Source organism: Acomys minous (assembly GCF_964271855.1).
Source record: "Acomys minous genome assembly, chromosome: 8".
Classification (NCBI taxonomy): Eukaryota; Metazoa; Chordata; class Mammalia; order Rodentia; family Muridae; genus Acomys; species Acomys minous.
In genome coordinates, this window is record NC_140489.1 from 5230172 (window position 1) to 5250148 (window position 19977).

The 19977-nt window shown below is 41.7% G+C and overlaps 1 gene segment (V, D, J or C); it reads left to right on the forward strand.

Moving 5' to 3' along the window:
* Positions 1 to 566: 566 nt before the first annotated feature.
* LOC311603263 (immunoglobulin heavy variable 3-11-like) overlaps positions 567 to 19977 on the forward strand; it is a 35469-nt gene continuing 16058 nt past the window's right edge. Inside the window, exon 1 of the V gene segment in view lies at positions 567 to 643.

Below are 19977 nucleotides of genomic sequence, written 5' to 3' on the forward strand. Positions count from 1 at the left end.
ACAAGGAACAGCACATATGCAAGCCTCTTATGCCAGGAAGAGTATGGTCGCTCAGAAATTAGTAAAATTCAAAAAAGTCCCAACTGTCCTCATCACAGAAAAGGAATTCTGAGAACCTTTCCATAAAGTCATGATCCTGTCCAAGAGGCACATCGGGGAGAAACCACATCCAGTTCAGGCAATAGGAAAACTGAGCTTTTATATAGAAACAAAACTGTGTGAGGAGATGTTTAATTTCAAATTTGTACTGGGAGACGTAGCAGGATATACGCACAGCATGTTGTGTGCGTGTGCACAAAAGAGAACTAAATAAAATAGGATGGATCATTAGCAATGGGAAGCTGCACACAGAGCAACCATTCTGTGTTAATTTCTGTAACTGTCATCAGTCTTTGATGCCTTATATCAACTCTGAGCACTGCTTCCTGCCCAGGTCCAACAACATAGCCTGCTACAGCAGGAAGACATGCAAATGAGGCTTCTCTGTGCCCATGAAAAACAGTCCTGCCTTGAACTTATAGCTCTGGCAGAGGAGCTCAGCCCTGGATTCCCAGATCCTCCCATTCAGTGATCAGCACTGAACACAGACCACTCACCATGGACTTGGGCATCAGCTTGGTTTTCTTTGTCTTGATTTTAAAAGGTAATTTGTGGAGAAGAGATGCTGTGTGTGTGTGTACGTCAGAAAGAGAAACATTATGACTGTTTTCTGACCAGTATTCTCCATGTTTTCAGGAGTCCAGTGTGAGGTGCAGCTGGTGGAGTCTGGGGGAGGCTTGGTACAGCCTGGAAAGCCCATGAAACTCTCCTGTGCAGCCACTGGATTCACATTCAGTAGCTATGGAATGCACTGGGTCCGCCAGGCTCCAGGCAAGGGGCTGGAATGGGTCGCATATATTAGTGAACGTAGTATTAACATCAACTACGCCGATGCCGTGAAGGGACGATTCACCATCTCCAGAGACAATGCCAAGAACACCCTGTACCTGGACATGAACAGTCTGAGGTCTGAGGACACAGCCACATATTACTGTACCAGACACACAGTGAGTGAGTGACACTGAGAACTCAGACTCAAACCTCCCTGCAGGGAGCTGATGATCAGCAGGGGGCGCTGAGAGCACACAGAGCTCTGAGTGACAGAGAGTTACAGCCTCTTCAGAGAGTCCTGAAGGACACGGAGGGCTGGACTCTTCTGTGTATAGGCTACCTGTCCACAGGGATTCTCGCTATAAGTACAATGCATAGTAATTCTTGAATTGTCCAAATGTATACTCAACTTTTGGCTCTCCATTTTCAAATGTGTTTTATAGTGTTTCTCCCTGTCTCTGTCTCTGCCTGTCTCTGTCTCTGTCTCTGTCTCTGTCTCTGTCTCTGTCTCTGTCTCTGTCTCTGTCTCTGTCTCTGTCTCTCTCTCTCTCTCTCTCTCTCTCTCTCTCTCTCTCTCTCTCTGTCTTTCTCTCTCTCTTCATATGTGTGAGTCTCTCTGTTGTCTGTTTGTGTGGGTGTGTTTGTGTTTGTGTTTCTGTGTGTGTATATGTGTTTGTGTACATGTTGACATATCTTTTTCTATCAATCTACATGATAATTTTGAAAAAGTCCTGTCACTTGGCCTGGATCTCAGCATCTGGCTAGACTGACTGGCTAGTGAGTCCCCAGGATCAACTGTCTAAAGGTTCCACAGGTGGGATTAATTCTTGGCTACCACATCTACCTCTTTTTGTACCTATGAAGCACCAAATTTGGGTCTTTGTTCTTATGTGGTAAGAACTTTAAGCAGAGTATTTTTCACAGCCCATAGATTGTTTTAAATAAAGGACAAACTCTGACTTGAAAAACTTGTAGAGAAGTTTTCTGTGTGGGGACCAGGATCAGATCCCAAGGAAGCAAAGGACTCATGAGACGGTGAAAACCAAGACTCAGGGCAGAGGCTCAGTAAGATTACCTGGCTAGAGAATGTTAGGGGTTCAAGTGAGAGCCAACAGGGAATCAGGCAACGCCTGTGACCATGAAACTAGATGACCTTCAGTCTCTCCATCATCCTCACACAAACCATATCCATCAGAGCCATCCCTGACCTGCTGTGGGGCTGGTAATAAAATGTGTGTGAGACTCAGCACTGAGAACTGAGGCCAATGTAGGTAGTGATAATCACTGAGCTTGGGTTAGCTGCTAACAGCTCCTGACCGCTCAATGGGTTGCAATGCTTTTCTTCCTCCCTAATTATTTGTTAAGGTTTACTTTGCATAGTTCCCCCAGATTTAAAGAGCACAGTGAATTTCCTTTTAATATATTAATCCCATTTTTTTCCTCCAGGCACCTAAGGGTCTTACTTGTAAATTGCCCCCAGAACATGGTATAAAAGACCTCTGAGTCATTCTGAGTTGGTTTCTTCATCTGAGGCTCAGAAATAGTCAGGTGTGGCACCTAGAACCAGAATAGAGCATTATTCTTGATGGCATTTTGGATTCACATGGATGATGTTTCTATATTTCTAGGAGGCACTGGAAGCCAGGGGATGATGATTATTCAATCAAAGCATGATGCACCTGGGACATTGTTTAAGTATGTCAGTTTGTCATGGATTTGTAGGCTCTCTGGTGATGGCACAGGTGTGGCTGTGACACATTGTTGTCTGGTGAGTAGTGGAAAAATGAAAAGAAAAAGAGCTTTATATTTACAGATTCACCATTTAGGCAGAGATCTGAAAGATGTGGGGAGGAACCATGGCTCCTTCTACAAACCGATTCAACCTTCTCTGCCCTGCTCAGCCTGTCAGGTCCATCCTCCTGTGTAGTGAAAATGTTCCTGAGAAAGAGCCTCCCAGCCACAGCTGCACTGGTGAATCCTGGGTAACGGGAAACTAGTCCAGACCGGCTGATGTGTGACACTGAAGATTTCTGTGACTTCTTTCCATAGAGCTTAACTAACATGTTCTATAATATTTGGTATTGGATGTCTTCTAAAAGACAAACAACAAAATTATTGTAATTTCTGTATGTTTGTAAAGTACATGTGCATCCTTGGAAAACAATGCAGAGAGTATGTGAGAGCACGTGATGAAGGATTGGTTGACTAAAACAAAGGAAGAGAGTTGGAGCATGACTAAATCCCTGTGTTTGCAAAGGGGAGTTAGTAATGGAACTGAGTTGTCTACAAGTTGCAGGCCCTCATCAGAGGCCCCATATGCCTCTGATGCCTTGTCTTTTCTCATCATAAGCGCAGGCCCTAGCCAAAGAAATCCCAGTATGTGAGTTCATCACAAGTGTACAAGTGTATACTTCACTGCTATGCTATTCCCCAATTCTTATCTCATGCTCCTTCATGTCACTTCTTACAATATACTATTTGCAGACACAGGAAGCGCGCGCGCGCGCGCGCGCGCGCGTGTGTGTGTGTGTGTGTGTGTGTGTGTGTGTGTGTGTACACCTAAGCAGACAGCCCAAGGATTTGTGTTACTGATTTTTGGCTATTTGAGTGATGACCTAAATTCAGAATAATTTTGGTGTTCCTTCATGCCCTGTGCAATCCCAGATAGGCCCATTCAAGGACAGAAACATACATCTAATGAGGAGGTAGGCTCCACCAGTGCAAAAAGTCTGAGATCATGAGCTCCCAAATTATGCTAGAAGATTATAGAGGGTTTTAAAAACATCAGGTTCTATAGACTGTCATCCACCTGTAAGGACTGTGTGCAACATCCAAGGCTACAATGACCAGGACCATTGGATGTAGCACTGCAGCCTCAGCCCACATTATTTCACATCCTTTTCTGCGGTTTCATTGTATCCCTGAAGAGCACACATGTTTGAAACAGAGTCCTCACATTCTGTGCTCCTGTACTCTTTAGGTGAGGCTTCAGAAGGCGACTAGGTTCGAGGAGATGGTGACACTGGGAAATGGCCACAGAGCACTAGTGGTTTCATAGATTCAAATGACAACATACTTGTTTATCTGTGACTCACACTCAAGTCACACAGGAAAAGTGACAGAAAGAGGTCCTACCCTATTTTCAGTGCTGTATATATGTACACCAGGATCCAGAGCCATGAACAAAATACATTTTCATTTCTTTAACATCCCTCAGTTTCAGGCATTGTGTTGGAGAAAGGCAATAGTGGATAAAGTGATCAATTTCTGCATTCCTCTTCTTGAGATTGGGGATTGGAAGAACTTGCCTCATCCTTCTGGCTCAGCCTCTTTTGTCAGTTCCATAAGTACATCTTAGGTAATTCAAGGAACACTGAATATAGTGTTACTCTTCCTGGAAAATCATCAATTTTGCAGGCAGGGAACTATCTGAGAACTCTGCTTTCATAAGTGATCACCTCACCTTAAAGAGAAAAGAAAAAGTCAGAAGGCCCTATGGAGGTTGGCCTGCAAAGGAGTCTCACATGATTCTGAAGCACCCCAGGCCCAGATAGTCTCAGTCCATCTGGCTCCATGTGCTCCTCACCTCAGGGGATGTGCTAACCCTGAAGCCCAGTTTTCCCTGCCTACCATGTACCCAGTCAATATTTGATGAGCACTAACATATTTATAGTCAGTGAATGATAATGAGTTATTCCAAGACGGTTCTATTCGCTGGGTGGAGATGAAAATGACTGAAATTAAATAATGCAATTGATGGAATGTAGATTAAAGAATGACACAGGGAAGCAGCAAGAAGCAAGGAAATCAAGGTCTGGAGGGAAGTGTTTCAGAGAACCCCAAATTAATTCAAGGTACCACATGGTAGAATTGTAATACAGTTACAGAGGAACTAGTGTCTTCTGATCTTTAAGGGCACAAGACACACACATAGTACACAAAAGATATACATGCAGGCAAACAACAAAAACATGTAAAAATCGTTTAAAACAATGTAAGTTACTCTAAAAAAAAATCCTGAGGGAATTGTCCAGAAGAATGTGGGATGGGATTTTTTGCTGTCATATGACCAAAAAATGTTCCCACTTCCTCCCAGATGTCTCAGATCCACTGAAGACTTGGCAGAGGCTGCACAGCCTGACTATCAGTGCTCATCGTTTCCTACTTCATTATTACAGGTGGGTTACACCATCTGCTCCAAGTCCTTGCTGTGCTGACTTCCATGCTATGATGGGCTTTGCCCTCACGTGTAAGACAAAATAGATCAGCTCTCCATTAAGTTGCTTTGTTGGGATATGTCACCACAAGGAAAAGAAGAAACAAATTGTCATCTGAGACCTCTGCTGCTGACCTCTGTGATGGGGAACCAGAGAAATGTGTTACTGTGAGCTACATAGAGAATTGTTACTGTGACCCAGAAACAAAGCACCCATCTCCTGAAGCTGCTCATGGGGATATGCCATCAAGCACACACACACACACACACACACACACACACACACACACACACACACACACACAAAGAGAGAGAGAAAAAGAGAAAGACAGAGAATCAGAGAGAGAGAAAGAGACAGAAAGAGACAGAGACAGACAGAGAGAGAGAGAGAGAGACCTTTGATTTCTCAGCCTCATCACCAGAGTCAGTACAACCTTGCTTATAACAAATTGCCAACATTTGACTTCCTCAAGCTCAGGAACAACCTTGTGTTTGGAATTCATTCTTCAGGGACAGAACTAAAGGAGCATGTAATAACATCACTAATTAAAAAAAAAACAGGTACTATTTTTAACTGTTACAGGTGTGGGGTTAAAGGGCAGGACCATGGACAACGAAGGATCCAGACATGGTTCTTCACTGGGCACAACCCAAAGAAGTAAATGCATCATACACAGTTAGGAATGCAGATGGAAAACAAACACGTTGTAGGCTCCCCTGATGGACTGAGACACACATGCTCTCATAACCACTGAACTTATCTCCTTAGGCTCTGCCTGGCTCCAATCTTCTGGGTTCCCTCAGTTTGAATGCAGTTCTGCACAATGCATAATGGGATCAAATATAACCCAGAGAACCCTAAACACCTGAGCAAGAACCCACTGATTTCATTAAGGATAAACAGCACAGGCATTCCCATTAACCTATTGTCACAAGAGTGTAGCAATGAGATCCCTGAGAATGAGAACACAGGTGAACACGGGTGTGTAGGGTGAGACCGTGTTTCAGGCACAGAAATGCAATGATAATTTTAGCAGTTATGGGAAGCATGGAATGTCATAGACTTTAATCCTGTATGTATGTGATTGATTGGGCAGTGGCCACAGGAGAGAGAGGGGGCTTGGGGAAGGTTGTGTATGGGTTTATAAATAAGACTTCAGCCTTGAGAAGCTTCCAGAATGTTTTTCTTACAGGTTTTGTCATCTAACACCCTGTGTAGATAGAGTTTGAAGTCTCTATCCCTTTAGGTTTTCTTGTTATTAATTTTTAAATAAGATTGTGAGAATTATTTGAGGTCATTAAATGTTATCTTACTGTTCCATTGTAAAAAGAGAAACCATGACCACAGAAATTCTCATTTCTTAAAGGCATTAATTGGTGCTTGATTGTATTTTCAGAGGTTTAATCAGTTGTGACATGGCAGGAGGCCTGGCAGCATGTAGACAGAGGTAGTACATCAGAGGAGTTAATACTTCCATATCAAGATTCTCAGGCAAGAGGAAGTGAGGTAGAGCCATTGTGCTTTGCTTGGGCTTTGATGCTTCAAACGTCACCACCAGTGGTACAATTCTGCCCACAAGACCTCATGTACTCCAACTAGATCACACTTCCTAATTCTGTTCAAGGGCTGCCAATCTCTGAGGACTTTTTGTTCAAATATAAGAGCCTGTGGAGTCCATTCCTGTTTAAACTTCCTCTCACCCAAAGGGTGATAACCATATTATACGGCAAAAAAATGTATTTATTTCAACTTTAAAAGTCCCTCTAATCTATCACATTTTCAACATTGTATGAAAGTCCAAAGTTGCAAGTCTTTTCTGATACTCATGTCAAACTTTTAACTACAATTTCTTGTGAAATCAAAATGAAAAACATATCACATACTTTCATCATACAATGTTATAGAATATACATTACCTTTTGAAAGGGAGGAATGGAAGCACAGTGAGGAAATTCTGGGCCAAAGTAAAACTTCAAACCAACACGACAAACTCTAAACTGCATCTCCATGTCTGAAGTCAAAGCGCTCTTCAGATCTCCAACTCCCTTTGTTAGTGTAACACACTACTCTCTCTTAGGCTGGATCCACACACAGTCTTCATCTGTCCTTGGCGGGTATCTCTTGGCTCTGCACCACCATCACCATGGGTTCTCAAACACAGTTCAGACTTCACCTTCAAAGATACATGTGATGACCTCTCTGGGGCTCAAGCAGAGCCCTTGACATATGGCTAGTCTCGTTAGCTTTCCTTAGCCCTGGAGAGAGATTCCACAGCCCCTTTCTCATCACATGGCTCTAAAGCAAGAACCACTTGGCTGAAGCTCCCAATTTCTGCAGCTTTGTTGAGGCTGGAATGTGGCCACTTTTCAAATACATCCCTTGACTTCTTTAGCTTCTCTTTAATTCCCTTTCACAGGTTGGAAGCTTAGCTGAGTCAAGTCCTGCCCTAAGGTGACCACCTGCTTATTTCATTTAGCATCAGACTAGCCCCTTTTTTGTTAATTTATTCATTTTTCACATTACCTCCCAGTCAGAGAATCCTCTCCTCCCAGTCCTACTTACCTTCCCTTATCCCCTATCTGCCCTCCATTATGGACAACACATAGACTGGACCTAGGCCACTGCACAGATGTAGCAGATGGGCAGCTCAAGCTTTATGCAGGTCCCCAAAGAAGGTAGTGGGAGCCTGGGTCTGACATGGACTCTGCTGCCTGATTTTGATCACCTCCTTTAGGAGGGCCACAGGAAAAGAAGACATCAGTAGTCCTGGTATGATTGATGAACTGGTGTAGGTGGGTATAGGGAGCTGCCTTGTTCTGGGAATAGCAGAGGATGGATGGGAAAGAAAAAGGGATGGTGAGATAGGAGAGACGGGGAAGCAATGGGATGTAAAGTAAATAAACAAATGCTTTTAAATACTATTAAAATGAAAAGGTAGCCAAGGCAAATCTCAGTCACCTGGAAGTGAATCTGGAAAATTGCCCTTTGCTTCCTTTTATCCTCTCAGGACCCTCCCCTAATGCAAAGCAGCCCTCAGCCTCAGGCTGAAAGCCCAAGCCTAGCTGAGAAGCCCATGTCCTTCTCACTGGAGCCTCCATCACAGCATGGCTGTCCTGCTGCTGCTCCTCTGCCTGGTGACCTTTCCAAGCTGTAAGTGTTTCAGGGCTTCAGGAGAGGGACCTGGGCATGTCATCTACAAGATGTGTGAGTGATGGTGATGTTCTTGTCCCCAGGTGCCCTGTCCCAGGTGCAGCTGAAGGAATCAGGACCTGACCTGGTGCAGCCCTCACAGACCCTGTCTCTCACCTGCACTGTCTCTGGCTTCTCATTAACCAGCTATTGTGTACAGTGGGCCCGCCAGCCTCCAGGAAAGGGTCTGGAGTGGATGGGTGGTATATGGAGTGAAGGGAGCATATATTATAATCCAGCTCTCAAATCCCGACTCAGCATCAGCAGAGACACCTCAAAGAGCCAGGTCTTCTTGAAACTGAACAGTCTGCAGACTGAGGACACAGCCACTTACTACTGTGCCAGATACACAGTGAAGGACACCCCCGTGTGAGCTTGCACAAAATCTTTTCAACAGGAGAAGTAGGTGGGGCTGACACCCCACAGGGACTCCCTAGAACCACTGGGAGTCATTAAAAATAGGAAGTTCAGAACAATGCTCCTTGAGCATGTATTTCAATGTTAGGACCTGTGGTTTCCTCTTCAAGTTAAGGAAATCCTCTAATGTGGTCTCCACTGTCATATTATATTAAACTTCTCTGTTTATAGAGTAGGAAAATCATTTTCCTGAAACCCTCTAAACTATACAATTACTTCATGTTACCAGACAAACAGAATATATTTTTGCTGTATATATGGATATATATGTGATTTATGTATATTTGTATATTGATAAAGATGTGATATATTGATAGATAGGTACATACATACATACATACATACATAGATACTCAGATAGATAGATAGATTGATTGATTGATCTACAGATATATTACTTGAATATACTTATTTTACAAAAGAAGTCTGAAAATACGGCATTTGTTGATTGTAATTTTGGTTAGAAATGTTGGGAAATAATGAGTAAACGGTTATTTATCCTCTTTGTTTTTAATCTTGGGGTAGAAACACCACAGATTCCTTAAAATATTGTACCATTCCAAGGGAACTCAGAACCTGAAATACCCATTGTTTCCTTATTCTAAAAGAAGGGGATCTGAAACCGTGAGTTCAGTTGGTTATCATATTTGACTGGCTCCATTTTTATACATTTCTATCTTGGTTAAAAATTACTTTATATCTCAAAGCCCATAGGTTTCAAAGTTTTGAATCTTCTGCAGTTGTATTGTGCATCATCAGACCATGAAATTCTCACCCACTACTATGCACATCCAGTCTGATGTAGCCTCCTGACCTGGTTTCATTTCTTATCAGCTCTTCCAATATACAGCTGAGTTCTATTATTTTCATATTTTGTGCATTTCTTGCTGCTTTTGTTGCCTACAAATGCTCCCAAAATTATTCCTCTCATACTCTCTGTTGCTGCTGTCTGAAAGAGACTGGTATGTAAGCTATGCAGTAGAGAAGAGTCATTCTGTGAAGCTGTATTGGCTGTAGGATCCATGCTAAAGGAAACTGGATTGAGGGAACTTTTAAAAGGAAAAAGAATCTGCTCACATGATGTTGAGTCTTCTCTGGAAACTCTTGCAGTAACAGCAGCAGTGTGTGATGAAGCTTCAAACACCATATTGACTAAATTCTTAGAATTCTGAAATGAAGACAAATAACACTGGATTGAAAGACTGCACACAATACTGAAGGATTCTGCTTTTGAATTCCCATGATGGTGAATTGGGGATGTAGGACAGCCTAAATAGCTCTCAGTAAAAGTGGATAAGCAGCATAAATACTTCAATCAAGGTTGTTGGAAGAAGTAATACCAATATCAAGAGGTTTTAATTCCCTAGAATGTCAATTTTGAGAGAGAACATGCACAACTTGCTATTGAGATGCTATCACCATGTACAACAGAACAATCATAGTCTATATTGACAGAAGAAAATGGTTGGGCAAATGAGTAAAGACAAGGATCTACATCTAAAGCACGACAGAAGTAATAATAAGATAGTAAAAATAGATTTAGGAAACAAACATAAAATAAAATAGGAAATAAAAAGATGTCTTAAAGTTTTCTCCTGTAGAGCATGTGCTGTTGTTATTTTGAGAGTTACGAATGGGCAACTCCTGCCATTTCCCACCGGCAAGATATTACCTTGCCCATCTCCTTTAGATTGACAATCCCTAGACCAATGTTTTCCTTTTTTCACATTAGCTACAGTACCCTGGAAGTCTTAGAACCTCCTAACCATCATGACCAGATGCTCCTTGTTCTGACCTACAAGCACCATTTATGCCAAATTGAGTGCACCTGTTATTTTAAGGTCTGGCCCTTTTAACCTTACAGTTTCTTTGAACAAGACCAAGTTGGCCACAATTAAAATACCAGGTCTTATGATATCTGGATCCTCTAGCTACAGCTTGTCCTACAATGTGGTTTTGATGTTCTGGAAATCTAATATAAACTGTTTCTCTTACCCACTTATGTAATGCACCTCTTATTTGCTTTTAGGGTCTAATTGCCCTCTTATATCCCGTGTTAGCATTCTCATATGCCATAATGAGTTTCAATGCCTGTTTGGTGTCAGAATCTGTTATTGCTCTATCTAGTGCTGATCCCAATATCTGCAATAATTTTGTGATTGCTTCCCCAGGACATTGAAATATCTTAGTAAAGGGAATGCTTGTCTTACCAGGTTCCTCTACCATGTCCCAAGCTCTTAAGGCTGTAACATGACATTATTCAATCACTGTATCATCATGTTGGACATGTTCTCTTAATTCAGCATCTCGCCCTTCACCAAGCAATTGCTCTTTACCAACATTTATCTCCCTTCTACTATTTTCTTTTTCTATTTTCTCTGCCTCCCTTCACCACCCTGATAACCAAAACAGTTGTTGTACCACTTCTAATACTGCTGAAACTAAACTTTTTCATTCTTGGGGAACACATATGTGCTGCATAGTCCAGTCATTCAACATTTCTTTAACAAGAGCCAAATATATTCCATACCTGATGGCAGATTGCTTAAAATGTTTTAATCCAACATATCTAGTGGACTCCATGCCATTTCATCATAACCCTCAGCACCATTTTGAGCAGGCACATGCCTTACAGTAACTGGAAAAGCTGATTGTGACTGGATGACTCTGGAGGGTTCTTCTATGGGAACATTTTTCTACAAAGACTCTTTTCTTTGTCTGATCTCCTGTTCCTGTAGTTACTTTACAGCCTCTCTGGCTTCCCGTTTCTCTTCATCCCCTTCCACATGCTGTTGTTCTGACCATCTGGCACGTGGAGCAGGGAAGGATGGCAATTGTGGAAACACTCACTCACTCTCAGTTACCGTGTTTTTCTCCTTTATCAACAGCACTTGTTGTTTTCGAATTGCTTCAACCTCTAACTTCAAATTTTCTAGTTGTACTGCTAAGTCTGCAATCCTTTCCAGAATGATAGAATACACTGACCCTTCCAGTTTTCACATCTTATTGGTCTTTCTTACAATTAAAAATAGAATGTTATACAATAAAAAGACCAAGAAACAACAAAATATTCGGTCTGGGTATAGAGAAATAAAGGAATTTGGAATATCAGCGATTTTGCCTGAAAGAACATTACTATATCTTCAAAACTATTATCTTCCTCCACAACACTAGAAGGTAAGTTACCCATGATGCCCAAAGCATGTTGGGCACCAGTCGTAGGCTCAATTTCCTTAGTAATTATATTTTATTATGGACTTATTAACCAAGTCCATTATTAACCTCACTAATAACCCGACTAACCTAAACAAGGGAAAATGGATGTTAAAGAACACAGAAATGAAACCTTCTGGGTATCAGTTCTGAGGAAAGACTCTCTTGGCATAGTCAGCAGGATTTCTTTTGCTGGAACCTGGAGCATCCAGAACCCGGAGCAGAATCTGAGGCCTGAAGCACCAGCCAAACCCTGGACCAGGAGCTGAAGCCTGGAGCGCCAAAGCCTTCGCTGGAGCTGTTCTCTCAAAGAGCATTTCAAAGCAGTGCAACAAACAGCCACACAATCCCAAGTCTAAAAATATGCCCCACCTATTGTTTTTGGCTCACATTTATATATCCCATCACAATTAGCTCAAGGAAGTTTTTCATCTGTTAACAACCTAGCTCACCCACAACGTGGTTCAACTTCTAAGGAGATAAACATCACCCGCTCTCTCACAAGTCGTACCACGCTTGAGATCTAAACAACAAAAAATATGTTTACCTTTCCTTCAGTCAGTCTATTTAGAATACAAGGAAAAGGCAGATTGAAATCCTGACAATGAATCAATTGTATAATGAATTAACATATTCATTTTAACATTATTAAACTTTACAAAATGAAGCACATGGGCTATTGTATGTATGATATTGCTCTAAGATGACATCATCAAGTGTAATGTGTACTCTTAATTCAGAATATGAAACTTAACCTAGTAGCTGATCCTTGACAATATCAAAGCTCCTAGTCCCATTTTGTTGTTCCATATCCTAAGCCTCATATTGCCTAGATGTTTGCCACTGTAGTTGAGGACCAGAACCTAAGATGACTGTCATCAAATCTGACTAATCTTTAGTATTATGAATTCTGCCTGCCCCAGTAATTAACTATTTGTTTTCCATAGAATAAATGTAAGCTATGGGTTATTACTACCTTTTTAAACATCTTTAAGTCCTGTGCCTATATGGAGAAACATGTGGACACTGATCTATTTGGTTTTAATCCCCTTATCATAGCTGGAAAAATCTATTAGAATACCCTGCTATTAAGTCTCATTCCATCATGTGTGGGTAGCACTCAGAGCTTAGCCAAAAATAAGAAAGACTTCTTTCTTAGTTGGCCTTCTTCTGCTCTCCATGACCTTATGTGTAGAGTGTCTCTACACACAGATTCCTGACCTTTCTTAGAGGATGACCCTGCACAGATCCTCCCACAATCACTACATGACTTAGCTCAAGAATATGGGTTTTTCCCCCTGCCCGTATGACAAGTAGGCACTGTGTTATGATCAATCAATATGTCCTGCCTGTAACACTAAGAACCTTAATATGCCTTACCCCTAAAACAATAAAATGAGCTTCCCCTCTGAGCTAACTCCCAGAAGCATTTTCCATCATACTCAAGGTTGTACAAATGCCATCCATTGCTTCTGCTGCCTTATTATCATGGCCCAATGGCCAATAACCCCTGGGGAAAGTAGGGACAACAAAATCACTATAGAGCTTTCTTTTAATGGCTTTGGACTTTTGTTTTGCAGCCTTGTAACAAGGTGGTGGTTTGCACTTTAGACTAGATTCATCTAAAAATTCTTTATTATACAAATGATTTCCTAGTGTGTCTGGCTTTAGGTAGAGATATTAAATATACTTGGACTTTAGTTTTGTGAGGAGTGATAAATAAGAGTCTATTAGTATTTTTCTACAAGTAGACAGCCAGTTAGAACAGCACTGTTTTTTCAAGATGCTCTCTTATTTCCATTGTAAGGTTTTGGCTTCTTTGTCAAAAATCGATTGTACAGATGTGTGAGTTTATTTCTGAGTCTTCAGCAAAATTTCATTGATCCACCTCTGTTTCTATGCCAGGACAATGACAGTTTTGTTCGTGTTGCTCTATACTACAGCTTGATATATGTGATGCGGATAACTCCAGAAGATATTTTGTTGTACAGGTTTGTCTTAGCAATTCGGGTTTTTTTGTTTTGTTTTTTCAAATGAAGCTGAGAATTGTTCTTTCGAGATCTGTGTTGGAATTTGAAAGGGAATTGCATAGAATCTGTAGAGTACTTTGGGTAGGATGGCCATCTGTTAGAAAAAAATTGGAAAGAGCCTTGAGCTCATTGGCACAGGAGAACCTTTCTAAGCGCAGGCCCTTAGATCAATTATTAAAAATGGGACCTCATGAAATTGAAAAGCTTCTGAAAGGAAAGGACACTGTCAAGAGAACAAACAGACAATGTACAGACGTGGAAAAGTTCTTCCCAACCTTACATCTGACCAAAGGGTAAAATCCAAAATATAAAAAGAACTCAAAAAACTAAACACCAGCATTATTAGATACTAGGATGGCTATTCTAGCTTGTGTCTTGGATACCTATGCTTAAAATACCTTTTCCCAACCCTTTCATCATAGGTAAAATTTATCTTTAATGCTGAGCTGTGTTTCTTATATGCAACAGAATGATGAGTCCTGTTTACACATCCATTCTGTGAGCCTGTGTCTCCTCATTGGGGAGCTGAGGCCATTGATGTCGAGAACGATTAATGAACCATGGTTATTGGTTCCTATTATTATGATGTTGATATTCGTTGACTGTGTGTCTGTGAGTGTGAGCCCCACTTCTTTTATTTTTGTGGATGTGGGGTTATTTGTTTTCTTTGTTTCCCTGGGTAATGTTACCCTCCTTGGTTTGGAGTTGTACTTCTAGTATCTTCTGTACAGCTGGACTTGTGGTTAGGTACTGTTTGATCTCAGATTAGTCATGGAATGTCTTCTTTTATCTATTTATGGTGATTGAAAGTTCTGCTGGGGGGGGGGATCCAAGATGGCGGCGAGCAGTGTGGACCGTGTTTGAAAACTCCAGCGAACAATTCAGGGAATTGCACAGATTTCTGAGCCAGGAACACCAAGGTCCCCACACCACGGCAGCAGAAGTGCACCACGGTTCGGAGGGACTAGGGTGCGGAGGACCTGCCTGCCCCTGCACACGGGAGAAACAAGGACTTTCTCAGATCAGAGTGGCGGCGGCTTTTGGGACAGCAGTGCTACCAGCAGCTCCGGCAGCCCCAGCGGCTCGGGCAGCCCCAGCGGCTCCAGCAGAGACGGCGGCTCCAGCAGCAACAGAGGCGGTGGCTAAGGTTTGCAGCTCAGAGCCTTCCAGTGGAGGCGATTAGTGCGGTGGATGGGCGAGGGGACTCTGGTCAGGATTTGGGTTGGGTGGCCTTGAGACCCAGGCTGGACTCAGCGGACGGTTCAGCCCCGGAGTCCTGGGTTTGCTCAGTGAGCTGTGCTGTGGAGAGGCGGGCTCGGCTCGGCGGGCAATTCTGCCCGAGGCGCAGCTCCTCTGCTGTAACGCAGGATGGGTGGGGTGCCCGCTTCTACCCTGGGCTCTGGCTCAGCGCAGAATCAGTTTTCCTGCTGTGATACGAGCTGGATGGAGTTCTCAGTTATACTCTGGGTGCTTGCTCAGGGCTGCCGCAGTTTTCCTGCTGTGACGCGGGCTGGGCGGAGCTCTCAGTTATACTCTGGGTGCTTGCTCAGGGCTGCCGCAGTTTTCCTGCTGTGACACGGACTGGGCGGAGCGCTCAGATATACCCTGGGTGCGTGCTCAGCGCAGACTTGGTTTTCCTGCTGTGACACAAACTGGGCGGGGTGCTCACTTCCACCCTGGGTGCTTGCTCAGTACAGTCGCAGTTCTCCTGCTGTGGCAGACGGTTCAGGCCCTGAGAAACTAGCTGAGCTCCACGCGTGGTTCGGGCCCAGTATCCCTGGCTGGACTTGGCAGGGGACCCAAAAGGTTGTGGATACCTTGGCCTGACCCAACGATCATTCAGAGACCCAGAACGATTGCAGGACCCACAGCAAAGGGGAGCTGAGGATCACTGGTGGTGAGAGCCCAAAACGACAGGGCTAACCTCCCGCCATTCACACAAGTGAAGTATCAGGGCTTCCAGCCTACGGAAATCATGAGAAAAGAAGTGAATCTATCACCAGACTCCCTCCACTCAACTCTGGAAGTTACCCAACAAAAACAGAGACGGCAAAATCTCTAAGGGACAGCGTAAAAGCATTCGCAAAAAACCCCAAAACAACATGGCGTCTCCAGTTCCCAGCTATCCCAAAGAAAACAACCCGGAGAACTCACATACAATGGAAACACAAGAAAATGACCTCAAATCCTTGGTAATGAGGATGGTAATGGAGGAAACAATTAAAATTAGAAATCAGATGCAGGAAGAAGCAACGAAGCAGGTGTGAGACATAAAAGAAGCACATAGAGTGGAACTGGAAAATTTTCAGGAAAATATAAACAACCAAATGAAAGAAATAAAAAAATCTGTTCAAGAAATGAGGACGAAAATGGATTCAAGGATAAACACACAGACAGAAGAAAAACGAGAACGTGAGGTCTCAGAGAAGAAGGCGAATGACACAGTGCTGAGCTTTTCTAACAGAATCCAAGAGATGGAAGAACGAATCTCAAGTCTAGAAGATACAATCGCAGATCTTGAAGCAACCATTAAAGAAAATGCCAAATTTGGAAAACTCCTGACACAAAACATCCAAGAAATTAAGGACACCATGAAAAGAAGAAATCTGAGGATAATAGCATTGAAGAAAGAGAAGATATCAGACTCCAAGGCCCAGAAACTATTCTCAACAAAATCATAGAAGAGAATTTCCCCAATCTAAAGAAAGAGATGCCTATAAATATACAAAAGGCATACAGAACACCAAATAGAATTGACCAGAAAAGAAAAACTGCCCGTCACATAATAATCAAAACACAAAACATACAGAACAAAGAAAAAATATTAAAAGCTGCAAGGGAAAAGGTCCAAATAACATTTAATGGCAAACCTATCAGAATTACACCCGACTTCTCAGCAGAGACCATCAAAGCCAGAAGGGCCTGGACAGAGAGCCTGCAAACCCTAGGAGACCACAGATGCAAGGCCAGACTACTTTACCCAGCAAAACTATCAATAAACATTGATGGAGAAAACAAAATATTCCATGACAAAACCAAATTCGAACAGTACCTATCCACAAATCCAGCTTTACAGAAGATACTAGAAGGAAAACTCCATCCCAAAGGGGCAAGGTACAACCAAAAGTACTCAGGAAATAGATAACTATACCATGGCAAAACCACAACTACACAAACGCTCGACTGGAACCAACATCAAAATTAAGACTCTTAATAGTACCTGGTCGTTAATATCTCTCAACATCAATGGTCTCAATTCTCCAATAAAAAGACACAGACTAACTGAATGGGTACATAAACAGGATCCAACATTCTTCTGCATTCAAGAAACACATCTCACCCATAATGATAGGCATTATCTCAGGATAAAAGGTTGGAAAAAAATATTCCAAGCAAATGGTCACAAGAAGCAAGCAGGGGTAGCCATTTTAATATCGAACAAAATAGACTTTCAACCAAGATTAATCAAAAGGGATGAGGATGGACACTTCATACTCATCAAAGGTAAAGTCAACCAAGATGACATCACAATTCTGAACATCTATGCTCCCAATACAAGGGCACCCACATTTGTAAAAGATATGCTAAAAAGGCTTAAACCACACATCGATCCCCACACAATAATAGTGGGAGACTTCAACACCCCACTCTCACTGAAGGACAAGTCATCAAAACAGAAACTAAGCCGAGTAACAACATCATTAACCAATGCCATGGGTCAAATGGATCTAACAGATATCTATAGAACCTTTCACCCAAACAAGAAAGAATATACCTTCTTCTATGCAGCCCATGGAACCTTCTCCAAAATTGATAACATCATAGTTCACAAAGAAAGCCTCAACAGATACAAGAGGATTGAAATAATACCTTGTATCCTATCAGATCATCATGGGCTTAGACTGCAATTCAACTACAACAGAAATAACAAAAAGCCTACACATATGTGGAAATTAAACAACTCTCTGCTAAATGACACCTGAGTCAGGGAAGAAATAAAGAAAGAAATCAAGGAGTTTCTGAAATTCAATGAAAATGAAGGAACAACATACCCAAATTTGTGGGATACATTGAAAGCAGTGCTAAGAGGAAAATTCATAGCACTAAGTGCCTTTAAAAAGAAATTGGAAGCATCGCACATAAACACCTTAATGACACAACTGGAAGCCCTAGAAAAAAAAGAAACAGAAACACCCAAAAGGAGTAGACGTCTGGAAATAATCAAACTCAGGGGTGAAATTAACAAAATAGAAACTAAAAAAACAGTCCAAAGAATCAACAAAACCAAGAGCTGGTTCTTTGAGAAAGTCAACAAGATAGACAGACCATTAGCCAAGCTAACTAAAAGGCAGTACTGAAATCAACAAAATCAGGAATGAAAAGAGAGACATAACAACAGACACTGAAGAAATACAAAGAATCATAAGGTCCTACTTTGAAGGCATATATGCCACAAAATTTGAAAATCTAAGGGAAATGGACGATTTTCTTGATCAATTTCACCTGCCAAAGTTGAGTGAAGAACAGATAAACAAGCTAAATGGCCCTATTTCCCCTACAGAAACTGAAGTAATCATTGATAGTCTCCCAACCAAAAAAAGCCCAGGGCCAGATGGCTTCAGTGCAGAATTCTACCAGACCTTCAAGGGCGAGTTAATACCGATACTCTTCAAGCTACTCCAAAAGATAGAAAGGGATGGAACATTACCAAACTCATTCTATGAGGCCATAGTCTCATTGATACCTAAACCTCACAAAGACTCAACAAAGAAAGAGAATTTCAGACCAATTTCTCTGATGAACATCGATGCAAAAATACTAAATAAAATACTTGCGAAACGAATACAAGAACACATCAAAGATATCATTCATCATGACCAAGTAGGCTTCATTCCAGGCATGCAGGGATGGTTTTATATACGGAAATCCATCAATGTAATCCACCACATAAACAAACTGAAAATAAAAAACCACATGATCATCTCTTTGGATGCAGAAAAAGCATTTGATAAAATCCAACACCCATTCATGTTTAAAGTTTTAGAGAGATCGGGAATACAAGGCACTTTCCTCAACATAATAAAGGCTATATATAGGAAGCCAATAGCCAAAATCAAAGTAAATGGTGAGATACTCAAGGAAATTCCTCTAAAATCAGGAACAAGGCAAGGCTGCCCACTCTCTCCATATCTTTTCAATATAGTACTCGAAGTTCTAGCCAGAGCAATAAGACAACATAAGGAGATCAAGGGTATTCAAATGGGAAAGGAAGAAGTCAAATTATCCCTATTTGCAGATGATATGATAGTCTACATAAGTGACCCTCAAAATTCCACCAGAGAACTCCTACAGCTGATAAACACCTTCAGCAAATTGGCTGGATACAAAATTAACTCAAAAAAGTCTGTAGCCTTCCTATACACAAATGACAAGCTTGCAGAGGAAGAAATTAGGAAAACTACACCCTTCACATTAGCTACAAGCAATATAAAGTACTTAGGAGTTACTCTAACTAAGCAAGTGAAGGACCTGTTTGAAAAAAATTTCAAAACCCTAAGGAAAGAGATTGAAGATGACATGAGAAGATGGAAGGATCTACCTTGCTCATGGATAGGGAGAATTAACATAATAAAAATGGCCATCCTACCAAAAGCAATCTACAGATTCAATGCAATCCCTATCAAAATACCCACACAATTTTTTAAAGACATTGAAAGTTCAATTCTGAACTTCATATGGAAAAACAAAAAACCCAGAATAGCTAAAACAATCTTATACAATAAAAGGTGCTCCGGAGGAGTCTCCATACCTGATCTCAAACTGTACTATAAAGCAATAGTAATTAAAACAGCATGGTACTGGCACAGCAACAGGCTGGTTGATCAGTGGAATCGAATCGAAGACCCAGATATGAATCCACACACATATGGTCATTTGATTTTTGACAAAGAAGCTAAATTCATTCGATGGAAAAGGGATAGCATCTTCAACAAATGGTGCTGCTCTAACGGGATGTCTATGTGTAAAAAAATGCAACTGGA